At 42.9% G+C, this 22450-nt stretch overlaps 1 protein-coding gene across 6 annotated transcripts in view; it reads left to right on the forward strand.

Moving 5' to 3' along the window:
* TMEM184B (transmembrane protein 184B) overlaps positions 1–22450 on the forward strand; it is a 337694-nt gene that overhangs the window by 221936 nt on the left and 93308 nt on the right. The window lies entirely within an intron of this gene.

Below are 22450 nucleotides of genomic sequence, written 5' to 3' on the forward strand. Positions count from 1 at the left end.
TAAGTCATTGAAAGCAATTGGTGCAACTGCTTCTCACACTTCAGCCCCTGTATATGTGACTGAAGATGCATTTTCCTCTGCCCTGCAGGGCTTAGAAGGAAGATTAGCAGCTTTAATGGCATCCTCCATTAAAGGGGATAAGAAGCATGCTATATCCCTCCATCCCACTCCAAACCCTTTACCAGGGGAACAGTAAGGACAGGATGAGGTATTGCCCTCAAACGATCGGGAAAAACAAACCGATTACTCCTCTACGGAGGAAACAACAGTTGAAATTTCAGCTTCACAATCTGAGGTACAAATCCTTATGGACATGGTTCGCTCCACATTCATGCTACCACTAACCGAGTCAGCTGAAAGTCTGGTTTCTTCTTTGGGTTCCTTAAAATCATCACAACCAGGGCATGCATTTCCAGTCCTACTAGAGAAGCTAATTTATACCAAATGGGATCATCTGAATTTTCTCCCTCCAAAAAGATTCTCAGTTCTCTATCCTATGGAGGAAAAATTCAGCAAAAATTGAAAGTTCCAGCAGTAAATGCTGCGATTTCCAGTGTGAATAAAAGTTTAACTTGTCCAGTGGACAATGCACAAATGCTAAAGGATCTAACAGATAAAAAGTTGGAATTCCTGTTAAAATCTACTTTTTCTTTAGCTGGTACTGTTGCTCAGTCCACAGTTGCAGCTATAGGCATCTGTTAGTCCTTAAAAGACCAGTTCACATAGGTCCTTAACGAGCTCCCTGCACAACAGGCCAGTGTGTTGGCCGATTTACCAAAAGCATTATGTTTTGCCATGGATGCTATGAAGGATTGTATTACATAGTTTGAATAAAGGCACCAGTCCATCCAGTTCAACCTGAGAGTGTGCGTGTCTACAATTGTCCCTATCCCTGTACATTGCATTTCATAAGCCAATTAACCTACCAGCATATCATTGGAGTGGGGGAGGAAACCCAGGCAGGCATAGGGAGAACATGCAAACTCCAGGCAGGTAGTGTCATGGTTGGGATTCGAACCAGCCACCCTTTTTACTGCTAGGTGAGAGTGCTAAACTCTACACCACTGTGCCACCCACACTATTCACCAGGAGATTCGCCTTGCACTTGTGCTAGTACACATGCATAGGACTCTTTGGCTAAAGGGTTGGTCTGCCGAAGCAATCTGCAAAAACCTACTGTCTAGTTTCCTATTCTAGTTTCATGGGGAGAGACTACATTTACACACAGTCTATGCCTGTGACAAATTGTTTAAAATGTTTATACTTGGTTCCACTGCTAAAGAATGTTGTGGTGATTGGCAGACTGCCCATTGTTTTTCTTCCTTTCTTTTGACGGCTGTGGCTTCAGAAGAGCAGAGAGAATTCTTTGCATAGCAAGAATTGTGAAACACTTTTGCCAAGAGCGCAATGGGAAAAAAATCACGTTAATGATTAATTGTGCCGCTCTAGTATAGCCTGATGGTATTGTGAGAGGATCAGCTGCGAGTGGCAATACAATATGAAGGCTAGGACATGTCTAACATCACCTGTTGCTGCTCCGGGGCAAGAGTCTAAAAACTTGCAGTAAGTGTCCCAAGCAGTGCAGTAGGCCTTCAGTGTGTTGCAAGACAAGGAGTGGTTAATGAGCTGGGTTGCATTGGCAAGGTGCGATTTTAGTCCATCGTCAGCAATGACCAGGCTGAGACGGGAGTAGTTGTTGGGTCGACTTCAGGTTTCTGCTGAAAAAAACAAAATAAAATTGAAACAAGACACTGCATCTGCTGCGACATTGCATTTGCCTGGAACATGCTTGCCGTGAAAACATTGAACTGGTGATGGAGTGACAACTGCGCCAGCCTGCGCAGGAAGGATATGACGGAGTGATTTGGACCTGCCTTTATGGATGTTGGCCGTGGCTTGATTGTAGTGAAGACAGTTTGTCCTGTCCAAGTGTGGCCCCAGAGCTGGGTAGCTGCCATGATGGGATACAGTTCGAATAGAGATGAGAACTGGGTGAAACCAGGAATTAAGAGGATTTCTGGGGGCCAAGGTTTGGCATACCAGTGGTAGCCAAAAATTGCCACAAAGCCCATAGAGGCTGCGGCGTCCATGACCACTGCCGTTCCAGTTTGTGAGGAATTCTTCCCACATGGCTCAGTTTGTTATTGATGCTGGCTCTAGGTTGAAAATTTGCCCTGTACTATTTCTTCCACACTACCTCCATTGGGAATAAGCAAATTATAACTGTGGGAGTTCAGGCAGATATATATATATATATACATATACACAGCTCAGGCACTAAGGCAGGGGTGTCCAAACTTTTTTCAAAGAGGGCCAGATTTGATGACGTGAACATGCACGAGGGCCGACCATTTTGCCTGACATTCTTTGAACCATTAAAAATCGGTCTAAGTGTGTTTGTTCGAACACTAATACACGGCCCAACAAGAATTCTCTTGCCTTTGTGGCTGTGTGTGTTGAAGAGATGAGCTCGGGCGTGTTATTTGGATATACCGTATTTATTGGCGAATAAGAGGGAAGTTTCAGGAAAAAAAAACGTAAAAATGTAAATAAAAAACTCTGAAGGAAAATAAGGGTCAGTGCTCATCTCCGCTCCCACCATTGCCAGGAATGCACCCACCATTAGCCAGGAATGCAGCCACCATTAGCCAGGAATGCAGCCACCATTAGCCAGGAATGCAGCCACCATTAGCCAGGATTTCAGCCACCATTAGCCAGGAATGCAGCCACCATTAGCCAGGATTGCAGCCACCATTAGCCAGGATTTCAGCCACCATTGCCAGGATTTCACTCACTATTAGCCAGGAATGCAGCCACCATTAGCCAGGAATGCAGCCACCATTAGCCAGGATTTCACTCACTATTGCCAGGAATGCAGCCACCATTGCCAGGATTTCACTCACTATTGCCAGGAATGCAGCCACCATTAGCCAGGATTTCACATACTATTGCCAGGAATGCAGCCACCATTGCCAGGATTTCACTCACTATTAGCCAGGAATGCAGCCACCATTAGCCAGGAATGCAGCCACCATTAGCCAGGATTTCACTCACTATTGCCAGGAATGCAGCCACCATTGCCAGGATTTCACTCACTATTGCCAGGAATGCAGCCACCATTAGCCAGGATTTCACTCACTATTGCCAGGAATGCAGCCACCATTACCAGGATTTCACTCACTATTAGCCAGGAATGCAACCACCATTGCCAGGATTTCACATACTATTGCCAGGAATGCAGCCACCATTGCCAGGATTTCACTCACTATTAGCCAGGAATGCAGCCACCATTGCCAGGATTTCACTCACTATTGCCAGGAATGCAGCCACCATTGCCAGGAATGCAGCCACCATTGCCAGGATTTCCCTCACTATTGCCAGGAATGCAGCCACCATTGCCAGGATTTCACATACTATTGCCAGAAATGCAGCCACCATTGCCAGGATTTCACATACTATTGCCAGGAATGCAGCCACCATTGCCAGGATTTCACATACTATTGCCAGGAATGCAGCCACCATTGCCAGGATTTCACATACTGTTGCCAGAAATGCAGCCACCATTAGCCAGGATTTCACATACTATTGCCAGGAATGCAGCCACCATTGCCAGGATTTCACTCACTATTAGCCAGGAATGGAGCCACCATTGCCAGGATTTCACTCATTATTGCCAGGAATGCAGCCACCATTGCCAAGATTTCACTCACTATTGCCAGAAATGCAACCACCATTGCCAGGATTTCACATACTATTGCCAGGAATGCAGCCACCATTAGCCAGGATTTCAGCCACCATTAGCCAGGATTTCAGCCACCATTAGCCAGGAATGCAGCCACCATTGCCAGGATTTCACTCACTATTAGCCAGGAATGCAGTCACCATTAGCCAGGAATGCAGCCACCCTTGCCAGGATTTCACTCACTATTGCCAGGAATGCAGCCACCATTAGCCAGGATTTCACATACTATTGCCAGGAATGCAGCCACCATTGCCAGGATTTCACTCACTATTAGCCAGGAATGCAGCCACCATTAGCCAGGAATGCAGCCACCATTAGCCAGGATTTCACTCACTATTGCCAGGAATACAGCCACCATTGCCAGGATTTCACTCACTATTGCCAGGAATGCAGCCACCATTAGCCAGGATTTCACTCACTATTGCCAGGAATGCAGCCACCATTACCAGGATTTCACTCACTATTAGCCAGGAATGCAGCCACCATTGCCAGGATTTCACATACTATTGCCAGGAATGCAGCCACCATTGCCAAGATTTCACTCACTATTAGCCAGGAATGCAGCCACCATTGCCAGGATTTCACTCACTATTGCCAGGAATGCAGCCACCATTGCCAGGATTTCACTCACTATTAGCCAGGAATGCAGCCACCATTGCCAGGATTTCACTTACTATTGCCAGGAATGCAGCCACCATTGCCAGGATTTCACTCACTATTAGCCAGGAATGCAGCCACCATTGCCAGGATTTCACTCACTATTGCCAGGAATGCAGCCACCATTGCCAGGATTTCACTCACTATTAGCCAGGAATGCAGCCACCATTGCCAGGATTTCACTTACTATTGCCAGGAATGCACCCACCATTGCCAGGATTTCACATACTATTGCCAGGATTTCACTCACTATTGCCAGGAATGCAGCCACCATTGCCAGGATTTCACATACTATTGCCAGGATTGCAGCCACCATTGCCAGGATTTCACATACTATTGCCAGGAATGCAGCCACCATTGCCAGGATTTCACATACTATTGCCAGAAATGCAGCCACCATTAGCCAGGATTTCACATACTATTGCCAGGAATGCAGCCACCATTGCCAGGATTTCACTCACTATTAGCTAGGAATGCAGCCACCATTGCCAGGATTTCACTCATTATTGCCAGGAATGCAGCCACCATTGCCAGGATTTCACTCACTATTGCCAGAAATGCAGCCACCATTGCCAGGATTTCACATACTATTGCCAGAAATGCAGCCACCATTGCCAGGATTTCACATACTATTGCCAGGAATTCAGCCACCATTGCCAGGATTTCACTCACTATTGCCAAGAATGCAGCCACCATTGCCAGGATTTCACATACTATTGCCAGGAATGCAGCCACCATTGCCAGGATTTCACTTACTATTGCCAGGAATGCACCCACCATTGCCAGGAATGCAGCCACCATTGCCAGGATTTCACTCACTATTGCCAGGAATGCAGCCACCATTGCCAGGATTTCACATACTATTGCCAGGAATGCAGCCACCATTATCCAGGATTTCACTTACTATTGCCAGGAATGCAGCCACCATTGCCAGGATTTCACATACTATTGCCAGAAATGCACCCACCATTGCCAGGATTTCACTTACTATTGCCAGGAATGCAGCCACCATTGCCAGGATTTCACTCACTATTAGTCAGGAATGTACTTACCATTGCCATCAGTGCAGCCTTGGAGGGGACATGGAGGGGGCTGGACGAGCGCCAAAGAACAGGAGAATCTCCTGTTTTCACAGCGGCCTCTTTAAGAGAAAGTCCCGCCTCCTTTGATGAACAGAACAGTCGTCCAATGGCGGAGATGGGACTTCCTATTACAGAGGCTGCAGTGTAAACAGGAAATACTTCTGTGTGCACAGCGCTCGTACAGCCTCCTATCTCCAATGCAGCCAAACTATATATCTTTTGTGGCCCCGGCGCTGGGAGATCGTCGGGGGCCACAAAAGATATATATGTTTAGATTACCAGGCGGGCCGTTCAAAACCGGACCACGGGCCGCGATTGGCCCGCGGGCCGGACTTTGGACATGCCTGCACTAAGGAAAAGCATAGTGGTTATAAAAAAAATTCTTATATATAAATAAAATATATTTTTATAACCACTATGCTTTTCCTCACTGCATGCCTGAGCTGTATTCATCTGATGTATGCCTTGAAAAAGCAGAGACTTGTTTTTATTGTTTCTTTTGTATTTCCGCAATAAAATGATGCTCACATATTACATAGCAATATACAGAGTGCTTAGCACAATTTACTTATGCCCTGGGGGAACACAATCTGATGTCCTGCTATAATCATAGCTTACCCACACACATCCAATTTATTTAGATAGCATTTACCTACCTCAGTATGTTTCCTCTTGTGGGAAGTACCCAGAGCACCCACATATACTGTAACTCCATGAAGTCAGCAGACATGCCAGTTACTTCGGCACAATGTTAGAAAAAAATAAAAAAAAACATTGGTAAATTTTGCAGTTAGACTATATAAATGCTTTTTCACTCCTAATTAGGGCTGAAACAACCAATCAATTATGAAATTAATCAATTACTATTTTCATAATCGATTAATCGGCCAGTAACATAATGGGGTTAAAAAAAACTAAAATGATCCCTTTCTAGTACAAAAAGAGCAAATAATTGCTACTGTAAATATTACTTTCACAGTTCTACAGTAAAAAAAGAACCCTTTACAGTAGTGATTTGCTCTTTTTAGTTTTTTTAACCCCATTATGTTACTAAACGTCTTGGACCTGGTTCACAGCTATGTGTGTGCTGGTGCTTTTTGCAGAAACGCACTACAGTTCATATACCTGGTTTCCTATGGGACACGTTCACATCTATGCTTTTTTCAGCTGCTGTGTATTTGGAAAGGGTCAGGGACTTATTTTTTATTTTATTTTTATACGCAAAAAGGTGCTTTTTTGGTTCAATATACTTCAATGGAGAAGCTGCAGAAGCATGTAATGCGTTTTTGCAGCAATTTGTTTTTTAATCTGCCCAACCCCAAATTGGGCAAAAAAAAAGAAATGCAAATTGAAGCAAAATCACGTGCTCAAAAATCAAAAAGCACTGCAGAACCAGATCAAAAGCAAACTGCATAGGTGTGTACTGAGCCTTATGCTGGCCACACAGATCAATTTTCAGACAAGAATATTTAGACGAAAAATCTTTGTACATTGCTGAATGAAAAAAGTTTAAAATTTTCACTTGTTTTTAACATTCTATTTTTAAAATGAATGTAATTTCTGATTGAAAACCACAAATACTGTCTGAAAAATTTTTTGACCAAGAAGTTTTCTATTTCCAAATTTTGCCGTCACTGTGGTTGAAAATGAACGTCGATTTGACCCCACTAACGATTAGAAAATCGAACAAACGTTCATAAAATGACATTTGGTTTGAAGGAAGACATTGTTTTTTAAATAAAAAAAATTGATCTCTGAGTCTGATGATATTTACCAGATTCACCCTTTAATAGTATATACAGTATATCTCTCCTCTAATTGTTTATACAGTATATTTCCTCTAATGGTATATACAGTATCTCTCTTCTGTCTGATATGCTCAGAGTGGATTAGAGATTTTGCTCCCTAACCATATAGTTGGTTATTTATATTTACCACTGCATATAGATATTTAAGAATAAATTGCCTTTTTTTGAAACGAAGATGCAGTTTTTTTTGTTATCCAGCTGTATTTACTCAGTGCAGCTTATGACACCACCACGGTAAAAAGGATCACCCCCCCCCCCTCCTAAAAATGAGCTCAGCTCAAATAAAAACTCAAGTGTGTTTCTTTAGTGCTACGTTTGTGCTGTTTTGTGCCGTAAAAAATGTTACGTTTGTGCTGTTTAATTTTAAGATATTAGCAATTTTTTTTCCAGACTGAGGCGTTACCTAGCCCCTCTACAACAGCCAAATGGCATGAAAATGGTCTCATTGGTTAGGGACACAGCCGTTTCCCCGATGGGGGTATTGAAGCGGTGGCAGCGAGTGGCGGAGCAGCTTTACTGGCTGTGATTCGTCACAAGCCGGCGCTGCATAACATCCGGGAGCGGCGTGCACGGCGCACGTGCACGCTCCCGGAGAGGAGACGAGTAGTGATCGTGGCTGAAGTTTTTTCCCTAGCTACAGCCCAGCCCCGATCAGTGTAAAAAGAAGAACACTGGCTATTTAGTGACTGGCTGTGCCCAATGACAGCCAATGACAGCCAGTCACTAAATGTAAACAAAAGGTGTGTGTAACTCCTGTTGCTGGGTTCTCCTCTTCACACACTGATCCAGTGTGAGGAGGAGATCGGCTAACAGTGAGTTACCACTACTGTACCCCAGTAATTGCCTTACTGGGCCCAGATTGCCCCCCCTAAATAAACAGTACCTGCCACCGGAGTACCCGCTGCCACCAAAGTACCTGCTTCCACCTGCCACCTCACCACCTGCCACCAGAGTACCTGCCACCTCACCACGTGCCACCAGAGTACCTGCCACCAGAGTACCTACAGCCACTATGTCCAGAAAGATGTACACCCCAGAAGAGGCATACCTAATACTACCCTAATAAACGGGGAGCTCTCACCACTCAGTTCTGGTTCCGATTCTGCTTCGGAATATGAGCCCCCCTGAAGGCAGCACATCGGGATCCGAATTGGAGGAGGAAGCAGTCCGTCCTAAAAGAAGAGCACCAGGCAGCTACCAGCAGTGCCAACAGCAGTAGACCCCAGGAGGAGAGGCCCGGTACAAGTACTGCTAGACCCCAGGAGGAAAGGCCCAGCGCTACCCAGCTTCCAGAAGGCTTGACAAACCCATTGTGGCTGCCTTCTACCACAGGGTCAGACACAATCCCCCCTTTTACAGCACAGCCAGGTCTGCAGGTCAACACTGCGGGTTTTTCCAAAATAGATTTTTTGTATTTTTTTCCCCGACGAATTGGTTCAAGGCATCATTGACCAAACCAACCTTTTTGCCCAACAATTCATTGCAGCCAACCCCAGCTCCAGCTATGCCCGCCCTTTTGAATGGTGACCCCTAACAGCGGCAGAGTTTAAATTTGTTTTTAGGCCTAACGCTTAACATGGGGCTTACAAAAAAAATGAAACGCATAAGTATTGGTCGACCAAACCCATCCATCATATCACCCAAACTTTGACAAACTGTATAAAATTCGCCCCCTAATTAATTTTTTTTTCCAATAAGTTTTCTGAACTTTATGTCCCTGACAAAGATATGTGTGGATGAATCCCTGGTGGATTTCACAGGCCGGCTGGGAATCGAGCAGTATATCCCCAGTAAGAGAGCGAGGTATGGCTTGAAGCTGAACAAGCTCTGCGAAAGCGCCACCAGTTATGTGTACTCATTCCGCATATACGAAGGCAAAGATTCCCAGCTCCAGCCCCCTGAGTGGCCATCCTTCATGGGAATAAGTGGAAAAATAGTTTGGGAGTTGGCATTCCCACTCCTCCAAAAGGGTTATCATATTTATATGGATAACTATTACACTAGTCTTCCCCTTCTCCGCCACCTGTACCTAAAAAAAAACTTTGACCTGTGGTACAACAAGGAAAAACCGAAAGGGCTTCCCACAGCGTCTTGTCACCACATCCATTCAAAGGGGGGAATCGGCAAGCCTGAGAAATGAGTAAGTGTTGGCTGTGAAAAATCGCAATTTACATTTTTCATTTGGCCCTTTTAAATTCTTTTATAATCTACCAAAAGTCAACAGAAACACCCACCACCTTCATAAAGTATATTGAAGACATTGTCACTTCCCTGATCTACCAACAAGATTCCCCCCTGAAAGCATTCGCTCAGATTCTGGCAGCAGACATGAGCGTCTTTTTCCAGATCACATTCCACCATCAGGATCCGGAAGACGACGCCAAAAAAAACGTTGAGTGTGCACCAAAAGAGGAATTGGGAAAGACACCAGCTTCCATTGTCCCGACTGTCCCTCCCAACCTGGCCTTTGCATCGGACAATGCTTCAGACGATATTACACTCTGGAAAACCATTAGCCCCTATTTCTAATACTGCCATTTCCCCATTTTCAATTTCTGTCCTGAATATTTCCCTGCCTCAACCAACCATATCATTGTCTTCCATGTGAACTGACCCTGGCCTGTTTCTCGACTATGCCTCTGCCTACCGTCTGCATTGTTTATCTGCCATGTCTCTGCCTTTCAAGTGAACTGACCCTGGACTGTATCGACTATGCCTCTGCCTACCGTCTATTTTTGCCTTTTACCTGCACTGACCTCGGCCTGTTGACCATGTTTTTGCCTGCCCCTTGGATTGATCTTTTACCCTGCTATACAGGGGTCTCACATGTGAGGGGCTCCAGAATAGTGTTCGGAGTTCAGAAAACCAGTTTTGTTTTTTTGTGTTCCCAGAACAGGGTCTGGTTGTTCGGAGGCTTCAAAGCGATTTGGGTGGGAGAAGCCTCTACCCCTGTCCCCATTCTTTCCTCACCGATGCCCTAAGCTTGATGGTCCTGCCTGCTCCCTGGACAAATACTCTGGCTGTGCTGACCATACCTCTGCCTGCTGCATGTACTATGGACAGTATTCCTGCCTGCTGCATGAATGATCCTTTGATCCTTTTGCTTCTGCTGACCACATCCCTGCCTGCTCTCTGGACCAATGCATTGGCTGTGCTGACAACATCTCTACCTGACTATTCCTGCCTGCTGCCTGATTTGCTGTCGCTGTCCATGTTCCTGCCTGCTGCCTGGACCGATGCTCTCCTCTGTGGACCACTGCACTACTAAACCGCAGGTAATCTTTTCTTTACCCTTTGCTCAGTATAATGTATTTTGGTATGTACAGTACATGCTATGTGTTAGGAATATGAAGGGCCTTCAACAATGTGATAGGTTAGCAGGAATTGGTGTGTAATTTATGCTCCTAGAACACCTGACGGTGCTACTTCAATGTTGGGCCTCTGTATGTGGCCAGGCTGTGTAAAAGTCTCACACGTGGTATCGTCATACTCGGGAGGAGTAGTAGAATGCATTTTGGGGTGTCAGTTTTGCTATGTACATGCTATGTGTTGTAAATATCTTATAAATGGACAACTTTGTATAAAAAAAAATGCGTTTTCATTTTTTTCCCACATATTCCAAAAACTTGAAAAAAATGAATCATTCAAAAGACTCATTATGCCTCACAGATTATACGTTGGGGTGTTAGCTTTGCAAAATGGGGTAATTTAGTGGGCGTTTCCATTGTCCTTGTGCTCCAGGGCCTTCAAAAGTGTAATAAGTGGTTGAGAAATTAGATGTGTAATTTATGCATGTAGAACGCCTGACGGTGCTACTTCAATGTTGGGCTTCTGTATGTGGCCAGGCTGTGTAAAAGTCTCACACATGTGGTATCGCCATACTCAGGAGGAGTAGCAGAATGTATTTTGGGGTGTCATTTTTGCTATATACATGCTATGTGTTATAAATATCTTATAAATGGACAACTTTATGTAAAAAAAGAAAATCAGTTTTTCATTTTTTTTTCCAGTTTCCAAAAACTTCTGGAAAAAAATGAACCATTCAAAAGACTCATTATGCCTCCTAGATTATACGTTGGGGGTGTTAGCTTTCCAAAATGGGGTCATTTTGCGGGCATTTCCATTGACCTGGTGCTCCAGGGCCTTCAAAAGTGTGATAGGTTGTCATCAAATAAGATGTGCAATTTATGCTCGTAGAATGCCTGATGGTGCTACTTGGATGTTAGACCTCTGTATGTGGCCAGGCTGTGTAAAAGTCTCACACATGTAGTATCACTATACTCAGGAGGACTAGCAGAATGTATTTTGGGGTGTCATTGCAAGTATGCATATGCTGTGTGAGAGAAATAACTTGTTATTTTGCCAATTTTGTGCAAAAAAAAAAAAAAAAAATTATAATTTTCCCAAGAATTGTGGGAAAAAAAATTACAACTTCCCAAAACTCACCATGCCTCTTACTAAATACCTTGGAATGTCTGCTTTGCAAAAAGGGGTAATTTGGGGGGTGTTTGTACTTTCCTGGCTTGTTAGGGTCTCAAGAATTGAAATAGGCCTTCAGTGCATCAGGTGTGATCAGATGTGATTAATTTTTCAATGATTTGCACCATAGCTTTTAGACGCTATAACTTTCACAGAGACGAAATAATATACACTTATTTGTGTTGTTTTTACTAAAGATATGTAGCAGTATACATTTTGGCCCAAATTTAGGAAGTAAAATGTTTTATTTGCTAAATTTTACAATGGAAACTAAAAAAAGTGGGTTTTTTTTTCAAAAATTTCTTTTTTTCGCTTATATTGCAAAAAACCCAGCGGTGATTAAATACCACCAAAAGAAAGCTCTGTTTATGAGAAAAGAAATGATACAAATTTGGTTTGGGTGGAGTGCAGCATGACTGAGTAATTGTCATTCAAAGTGTGAGAGCGCTGAAAGCTAAAAATTGGTCTGGTAAGGAAGGTGTATAAAAGCCCTGTATTGAAGTGGTTACATTTCCGTTCAATCTTCTTGTAATTTTTTTTTTTGGGGGTTATTAATGATTTATTAAAAGATCACCAAAGGTCACTCAGCCCCCCTACAACACCCAAATAACACGAAACTGGTCTCGTTGGTTTGTGCTGTTAACATTTTTATTTGTGCTTTTTAAGTTTATAACCTTTTTTGTTTTTATTTTAAACCCCACTTTGCCCCCCCCTACAATCAGCACAAAAAACCTCAAGTGCGTTTCTTTAGTGCCACATTTGTGCTGTTTACATTTCCGTTCAGTCTTTTATCGTTCTTGCATTATTAGGCCAGGTTCACACCGCTGCAATGCGGGAACGCCGCGAATCTGCGGCGTTTTCCCGCATCGCATTACTCCCGCCGGCAGTTCACACTGCCCTATGCGAACGGCTGGGAGTGTCAATGATATGTTAATGACACCCCCAGATCCGTCCGCATATCACAGTGCGATCTGCCGACTCGCACAGGAATCGGATCGCATGGTGTGAACACCCATGCGATCCGATTCTGTTGCGGACCAAAAAAAGGGTCCCGTGCGAGTTTGCTGCGGGAGCGATGCGAATTCAGCCATACTATCTGTATGGCTGTACTCGCATCGCTACGGAGATCGGATGTGATTAGCACTGCAGTGCGGTGCGAATCACATCCGGTTCTCCCCCCGCAGCAGTGTGAACCCGGCCTTAATGATTTATTAAAGGTCACCAAAAGTCATTCAGCCCCCCTACAACAGCCAAATGACACACAACTGGTCTCGTTTGTTAGTGCTACATTTGTGCTGTAAACATTTTTTTGTGCTGTTTTTTTTTAGTTCTAACAGCTTGTTTTTATTTGATAACCTCACCCATTTTGCACCCCATATTATTAAATCTTAAAAACAAACATACCATTTGTTAGTGCTACGTTTGTGCTTTTTTGAGTCATAAAAATAAAAATGTGTGCTGCTTTTATTTTTAAGATAAGTTTTTTCCAGGCAACATCACCCCGCCCACCTGTCATGTACCTGGTTAGTGAGCTCCTGGTTAGACAGCAGCCATGGGAGCACAGCGAGGTATGAGTGCCTGTGATCAGTCCAGTAGACTGTGTGGTGGCCGCAGAACCAGCTGGTGGCAGATGAGCTGGCACTGAGCTTGGCTGGTGGCAGACTGTGGGTAAGCAGCTGGAAGCAGGAGACAGGTGAGACCTTGGTGGACTGAAGAGCTGTAGCATACTGGATGAGCAGGATGCAGGGTCAGATGAGCCAGATCCATAATGGTCGGGGTCAGGGCAGGTAGCATTCAAACGGAGGTCAGGAGCAAGCTGGTTCAGGATCAGAGGTCAAACACAGCAATCAGGAATAAACACACAGAAGCTGTGCACCAAATTACAGCCTGTTTAAATAGTCTGGCGCCAGCATTGGTGACAGGCACGTGCGTATCTGCCCGGCAAGTTGTCAGTCTGTGCACGTGCATATGTATGCACAGGGAGACATCATTTGTGCTATGGGCAAGCCTTCCCTGACACCCCCTACAACAGCCAAACAAAATGAAAACCGCCTGGTTGGTTAGTGCCACATTTGTGTTCATCTGTGCCTATTTACTCTACATTCTATCTCCTTTTGTTTTTCATTTATTGTTGATTTACTAAAGGTCACTCAGCACCCATACAAAAGGCATGAAACTGGGCTGGTTGGTGCCTCCTTTGTGCGGTTTAAATATCGATTCTACCACTTTTTGTTTTTCCGTTATTTATTAAAGGTCACCAAAGCTTACTCAGCCCCCCTACATGTGAAACTGGGTTGGTTGGTTAGTGCTGTGTTTGTTATTAACCACCTTAATACAGGGCCTTACACAATTGCGCGGTCATGCTACACTGTAACCATGTGAACTTTTTAACATTTTCTTCAGACATAGAGCTTTCTTTTGGTGGTATTTAATCACTCCTGGGTTAATTTTCCTAAAAAAGACTAAATGACAAAAAATTTGGGGGAAAAAGTTTTCTTTTCTTACATCAGGGGACACAGAGCTGTAGTACTTACTACGTGGGTTATATCGGCTTATCAGGTGCTGTACACTGGCACGCCCCCTTAAGGCGTGAATGTCCCCCATATAACCCCTCCCACTACTGGGAGTTCTCTGTTTTTTTGCCAGTGTCTAAGGTGTTGGGCACGTGAAAGGGTGTGTGTACTGAGCTCCACAGGCAGTAATACTTTGGGAGCCATCCATCCTGACCAGATCCGTTCTGATGTCTCCGTAATGGACTAAATTAATGGTACCCGGGCCTTGTCATCCGAAGACGCAAGGTTTTGCTTGCGAATGCTTTCAAAGCTGGGCCCTGGGATCCAGGACTTTTTGGTAGTAAAGCCAATAAAAGTTTACTGGCAGGGTCTTCTCGCAGGTCCAGGATTGCGGGATTACCTGAGTGTACCCCCTGTTCCTGAAGGTTTCCTTTCAAGGTCTCGGTGCCTACAGTGAATGGCGAATATTGGGTTTTTATCTCTGATAAACCCTGCTGCGGGATAAAGTAGGGGAGATTTTCTCAGGAATCTCTCCTTCCATGTATTGTGTTGTCATGTCATGTCTGTGCCACCACTGGAGGCTGTACTGAGCACTCACCATTCTGACACTGGAAACAGCAGAAGCTCCACTCTCCTCTCCGTTTAAGCCAGCTCAGACCCTCAGGTATGAACGGGGGTTCTGATCACTTCCTGGGCCCCCAGATTGGCGGTTTTTGATCCTTTGACCGCCAGCTGCCTCTTTTCTTTACCACTTAAGGACCGCCGCATGGCAATGTACGTCGGTGCAATGGCACCGACAGGCACAAGCACGGTGCTGGCCTTCCAGCGGGTGGGGGGTCCGATCGGACCCCCTCCCACTGGGTGCGGTGGTCCGTTTCGCTGCAGGAGCGATCCGGGATGAGGGGATGGCCGTTGGTTTCTGGCCATCCCCTCTTGATCGCTCCTGGCGAATGAGAAGCTTCCCCCGCTGTGTATAGTAAACGCAGGCAGGGAGGAAGTGATGTCATTCTCCTCGGGGCAGTCTTTTTGACCGGGCTGCGAGGAGAACAGTGAAAGTAAGTGTGCACCAACACTACACTGACATGTAGGTACACATGGGCACACAAATCCGCCCCCCGATTCCCCCCCCCCCCCCCCCTCCCAGTCACAGTGTCACTGATTGCAGTGATCATTTATTTACTGATCACTGACTCAATTGTGACAGTAAAAACTGTCAGGGCAGTTAGTGTTAGGTCCAGGGTAGCCCCCTACCCCCCCATAAAGGTTTAACCCCCTGATTGCCCCTAGAGTTAACCCTTTCACCCCTTTTGCCAGTGTCACTAAGCGATCGTTTTTCTGATCGCTGCATTAGTGTCACAGGTGCCGCTAGGTAGCTAGTTATTTTTTTAGGTTCACCGCCAGGTTTTTATAGCGCTAGGTACCCCCATATACTACCCAATAATGGTTTTAATCCCCTGATTGCCCCTAGTTATCCCTTTCACCAGCGATCACCGTATAAGTGCCACTGGTGACGCTGGTTAGCCAGTTAGTTATTTTAAGTGCCACTGGTGACGCTGGTTTAGCCAGTTAGTTATTTAGGTAGACAGAGATACACAGAAAAAGAAAATAAAAAAATATTATAGGGATTTAAATGATTTTAAGATAAATGTAATATACGCTTGGCAGCAGCAAACTTATGGCTCTGACCGTGGATGTGAGGGTGTGGATTTGCCACCCCCTCTTCCACGGCCAGGTAACCAGGCCAGCAAAGCAGGATTAATTAATTCACAAACTATTGTGAGGGACGTGAATGTTCGGAATGATTCATTTTTGAACTCTCCTGCTCATTCCTCTACGCCGTTTAAACAAACAAAGAAAAAGGCTAAAGGAAAAAAAGGTGAAACTAACCAACGTTTTTTTGAAAATCCTCCTGGGGCAGCACCCCCGATATCTAATTATGGACCACATGGTGAAACCCCATACGGATCCTACAATGTCCCCGTTTATAATAGATTCCAACCGCTTCAAACACATAATCAGGGAAACTTTCCCCCACAGCGCCCTTTTTTAGGGAGAGGGAGAGGGAATCACTGGAGGGGCCGTGGGTTCCATCCGCACAGGGGAAAACCACCATACCATCAGTACACATACAACCATCAAAGTGGGATGGAATATTTGAGACCCCCGACTTATCACTCCCAGAAAGAGGACCCAATGCTAAACAGCAGGGGTCCACCTATGCGAAAGGAAGGAAATCTAGGGGTTGCAGGGCTGGTCACAGGGTCCAACAAAAGAAGAAGGGAGTCAGAGTAGAAGGTATTTTTAATCTAACACGAGTAGACCTGTCTCATAAGGAACGAAATATTTTAAATTTAGGCTTGAAATGTGGTATAAAAAAAACGATGAATAAATTTGATGTATTTGTGGACGTACACAAATACATTCGTAAATTAAACATAAAAAAGCATTTTATAGGGAGCCAACCACGGGTAGGACCACCGGTGGTGTATATGAATAAACCAATTAATAGTGGTTTAAAAAACAAATCCCTTTTTAATCCCTCTAATTTATCCAATCACCACGTAGAGGTCTTTAAAGGCCTAGTCTTGAATGACCTGGAAAAGATAAAACCAATTAGATTACCGCAACATCGTCATATAAGCGATGGCATTGAGATGTTGGAAAAACGGAAGGATATTATTATTCGTCCAGCGAATAAAGGGGGGGGTGTTGTTGTTCTCACCAAAGAATTCTACCATAATCAGATCACAGAGATGTTATCTGATGATCTAACATATGCAAAGTTAGATTCTGATCCAACAAGAGCTTATCAAAACCAGTTGGAAAATTTGGTTAGGTCTGCAGTAGGGAAGAAAGTTCTCACTAATAAGGAAGAAAAATATCTTCTTCCTGTGAGTAATAGGATACCTACATTATACACCCTGCCCAAAATACACAAAAATCCGGTAAATCCACCAGCTAGGCCTATAGTAAATAGTATTGGCTCAGTGTCATCAAGACTGGGCCAATATTTAGACACGTTTTTACAAAAAAGCGTGGTGAGTACGAGATCATATTTGAGGGACACAAAAAGTTTTTTAAATTTTTTACATAAAGTAGATTTGAAAGATAGAGGTGAAGTTTTAATGGTGACATCAGATGTAGCATCACTTTACTCAGTAATACAGCACGATGATGCTCTTTTAGCACTGAATTGGGCACTGAGTAAAAGGGAAGATCTTCCACATATTCAAAAAATATTTTTAAAGAATGCATTAGATTTTTGCCTAGGGCATAATTATTTTTGGTACGATGGAGTGTTTTATTCGCAGAAAAGAGGGGTTGCAATGGGAGCAAAATTTGCACCCAGTATTGCTAATCTATTCATGGCGGAATGGGAGGACAAAGTAATTTTTAATGACCCTCCGTCAGAATTAATCTTTTATAAAAGATTCATCGATGATTTGTTTTTAATTTGGGAGGGGAATGTTGAGCAATTAAATTTATTTATTAACAAGTTGAACAACAATAACCGTAACATTAGTTTGTCCTCAGAATGGAATAGGAATGAGATAAATTTTCTGGATGTAACAATCTACAGAAAAGGGGATAAATTGGAAACTAAAGTGTTTTTTAAAAATACAGATCGCAATAGCTATCTACCCATTTCCAGTGGCCACCATCCCCAGTGGCTTCGTAACATACCAAAAGGACAAATAACTCGTGTACGGAGGAATTGCTCAGAATTTGAGAATTATATCAAGCAGTCCAATGTCTTAGCTGAAAGGTTTTCCGTAAAGGGGTACGACTATCAGGAACTACAGAAAGTGATTCAGGAAGTCGGTAATATGCCCAGAGCACTTTGGTTGAGAAAAGAAAAGAAGAATCATGTGCAGATGGTGATAGTATTACAAAGGGGAAATTTGACAAAGAATGGGGTTTTATTTCCAACTTTCACTCACAGTATAAAGAAGTCGAAACTATTTTCAAACGACATTGGCATGTTCTGTTATTAGATAAAAAGATGCATTCCGTATTACCAGATCAACCCCAGTTTTTATACAGAAAAGCTCCAAACTTTGGCGATAAAATTGTAAAAAAAGTCATTGACCCTCCAAAACCTCCTCCCACTTTTTGGGACAGAAACGGTTTTTTCGCTTGCCGTAAATGTAAGGCGTGTCGTGAGGTAGCAAAACCAATTAGATCCCTGGACAATTTTAGCTCACCGTCCAATAATCGTAGTTTCCCGATTAAGCAGTTCATTACTTGTAATAGTACGCATGTTGTATATGCATTAATGTGCCCATGTGGTTTATTATACATCGGCAGAACCAAAAGGAAACTAAGAGTCAGAATAGCAGAACACATATACAATATAAAAATTGGTTATAAGGATCATAATGTTTCATTACATTTTAAACTGAAACATAATAGGGATGCTACCGGCCTTCTATTTTGGGGGATTGAACAGGTTAAACCACACTGGAGGGGTATGAATTTAGTACGTGAATTATCCAAACGTGAAACTCATTGGATATATTCCACAGATACTCTCAGTCCTAAAGGCTTAAACATAGAACTTGACATTAATTGTTTTATAAGTGATACTTAAAGTCGCATTTTATCTCATTTCATCTTAGTACCAATTAATTTTAAAACAAGCTACAAAGACCATGTTTTTTAATTACTCCATGCACGGTCGGTGCCTGTTTTTTAATTATTCCATGCACGGTCGGTGCCTGTTGTTTACATACTATATATATATATATATATATGTGTGTGTAGAGAATTTTTATATATATATATATATATATATATATATTTTTTTTTTTTTAATAGATACTTTTTTAGTATACACATCTTTTATAATTTTTAGATATATATAATTTATAACTCATTATTATTTTTTGGTCAAGCCTAAATTTATATAGATCTCTGACATAGTTATTCGTGTAATTTTAAAAAATATCTTTTTTAAAAAAATATCTTTTTTAAAAAAATACCTTTTTTAAAAATATCTTTTCTAAAAGTATACATCTATTAAACATATATACAGATTTTTTTAAAAAAATATATATAAAAACATATATAATTTTGTGTATGTATATTTTCGCAAAATACATTGGATCCTTAATCTTCTAGATGATCAATCATCAGTAGCAAGTGTCATAAATTTTCTTTTGAAATAAAGAAATAATATTAGTGAAAAAAAGAAATCGGATCCGTTCGTGCGGATCGGACGTGTATGGTACCGCGAGAATATCGATCTACCTAATTAGATTCATGTTTGCCCTTAAGTTTTATATAGAAGAATATATTTGCGTAACAATCAGTTGAGAACTTTAATAGTGATTGGGAAATGGCATTCGGTTCCCACATAAGATGATCTATTATATTAACCGTCCGGATTGTATCTGTATGGGGATAAATATACAATGGTACATGGATAACTGTATACGGTAACTTATTGTACCTTTATTAATAGTTCTCAATTATTCTTGATCAACGATCGTTTTGTGATTCGATGTTTTATGCAGTGTGTATTTATTATAGTAATATTGTACCTTATGCATATTGTTCTAAGCACGATGCAGATGAGTCTACAGATTACTGCATTCTGCGATGGGTCTGCACCGTTCGTGGCTACCTGAGGTATAGTTAAATCCTAAGGGTGGCTGACGATTGGTGGGGTGCCCCGTAGATCATGTTGCATTGAGTTTTGATTGGTTGGAGATGGTAATAAAAGAACACTTCCGGTATCTATAGCTACGCCCTCAGATGAAGTCGGAAATGACGAAACGCGTCAGAGCGTAACTATACCGGAAGTGACAAGTGCGCCTCAATCCCTGCGTTCCAACGATCCGAGGAAATACGGAAGCACATACTTTTAAGTGCACGTTATAAACGGTCGGTTCTCCTCGGACGGATTCAACACAGCGGAATAAGGCACAGTATTTTTAAACGCTTAAACAGTTTTTTACTTGGTACGCATATATGGATTTTGCTTTTACATAATAAATATTGTTATACAGTATTATGCTATGTCTGGGCATTTTTGTTTCCTATATGTGAAAGCCGTTTCCCACAAAGGAGATAACTGGTGGTAAAAGGAGAGAGCTGCAATGGCATTCTGAAGGCTTATTGGTTTCATACGTTTGGTGAGTGCATTCCCATAGGGGGTCGGCCTTGGTACCACAAGTGGTGATTTGTATGGTGGAAATTGGGTTTCAATCACAAACGCAGGTCGACTGAATAAAGCACCCTATCTTCTGAACACCGAACTGAACTCTTACGCATATTCTGAAAAAAATGTGCATGCGCTGCTATACATAAAAAGTGGACTTTCTAGTTTTTGTTTCATGTTTTATGTATTTATGATAAAGATTTTAACCCCCTGATTGCCCCTAGTTAACCTTTTCACCAGTGATCACCGTATAAGTGTTACCTGTAACTGGTTAGTTAGTTTGCTTTTTATAGCATCAGGGCACCCACCATTTATTACCCAATAAAGGTTTAACCCCCTGATCACCCGGCGGGTGATATCAATTAAGTTTTAGGGTCAGGCTCTGCGTCGCCCAAGGCAGCGGTAGGTTAGTGCCAGTACCGCTAACACCCACGCGCAAAGCATAAACCTCCAGTAGTGGTATAGTATCTGAACAGATCAATATCTGATCAGATCTATACTAGCGTCCCCAGCAGTTTAGGGTTCCAAAAAAACGCATTGTTAGCGGGATCAGCCCAGATACCTGCTAGCACCTGTGTTTTTCCCCTCCGCCCAGCCCACCCAAGTGCAGTATCGATCGATCCCTGTCACTTACAAAACACTAAACACATTGGGGTGTCTACTTTCCAAAATGGGGTCATTTGGGGGGGTTTTGTGCTATTTTGGCATTTTATGGCTTTCGAAACTGATAGGTAGTGAGGAGTGAAATCAAAAATTTACACCCTTAGAATTCCTGAAGGCAGTGATTGGATTTCGGGGTCCCGTACGCGGCTAGACTCCCAAAAAGTCCCACATATGTGGTATCCCCGTACTCAGGAGAAGCAGCAGAATATATTTCGGGGTGCAATTCCACATATAACTATGGCATGTGTGAGCAATATATCATTTAGTGACAACTTTTTGTAAACTTTTATTTTTTTTGTGTCATTCAATCACTTGGGACAAAAAAAAATATTCAACAATGGGCTCAACATGCCCCTCAGCAATTTCCTTGGGGTGTCTACTTTCTAAAATTGGGTCATTTGGGGGGGGGGGGTTGTACTGCCCTGCCATTTTAGCACCTCAAGAAATTAGATAGGCAGTCATAAATTAAAAGCTGTGTAAATTCCAGAAAATGTACTCTAGTTTGTAGACTCTATAACTTTTGTGCAAACCAATAAATATATGCTGCTTGACATTTTTTTTTACTAAAGACATGTGGCTGAATAAATTTTGCCCTAAATGTATGACTAAAATTGAGTTTGTTCGATTTTTCTTATAACAAAAAGTAGAAAATATCTTTTTTTTTCTCATATCTTTTATATCGCAAAAAATAAAAATCGCAGAGGCAATCAAATACCATCAAAAGAAAGCTCCATTTGTGGGAAGAAAAGGACGCAAATTTCGTTTGGGTACAACATTACATGACCGCGCAATTACCAGTTAAAGCAGTGCACTGCGAAATTGTAAAAAGACCTCTGGTCCTTAGGCTGACAATTGGTTCGGGGGCTGAAGTGGTTAAATTAAAAAAAAAAAAGTTTTTTGGGGCTGGTCGCGGCCGCTCGCCAAACGGAGGATTTACCCTCGCCGCCGTCCGCCATGATGCCGGCGCTCACACACTTCCCTGTTGAAAGAGGAGAGGGGGGGCATTTTCCCAGTGGCTAAACAGTGTCAGACACCGGCCACACGTGGAGGAAGTAATTTAAGCTATACAGGAAAAGCTGCAGTTTGGCGGTGGAGGGACAGAGCAGAGTGGTTGCTGGTCAGGTTTGGTGACACAGGCATCCCCCTTTTGTTGACAACATTGTACTGTATAGCTAGGGCTAATAGCAGCTTTTGTACTGTACTATAGCCTAGCCAGTGTAACATTCTTTTGCTGGTATAGTGCCTCTGCTTTGTACTGTAAGCTATGAGTGGTAAGAGGGCCAGGAACTCCTCTAAGGGTTCACAACAAATGAAGACCCTGTCCAAAAGAATGTCTTCCTCCT

This window comes from Lithobates pipiens, unplaced genomic scaffold, assembly GCF_037356315.1.
Source record: "Lithobates pipiens isolate NorthernLeopardFrog02 unplaced genomic scaffold, aLitPip1_a1.2 Scaffold_23, whole genome shotgun sequence".
Lineage (NCBI taxonomy): Eukaryota > Metazoa > Chordata > Amphibia > Anura > Ranidae > Lithobates > Lithobates pipiens.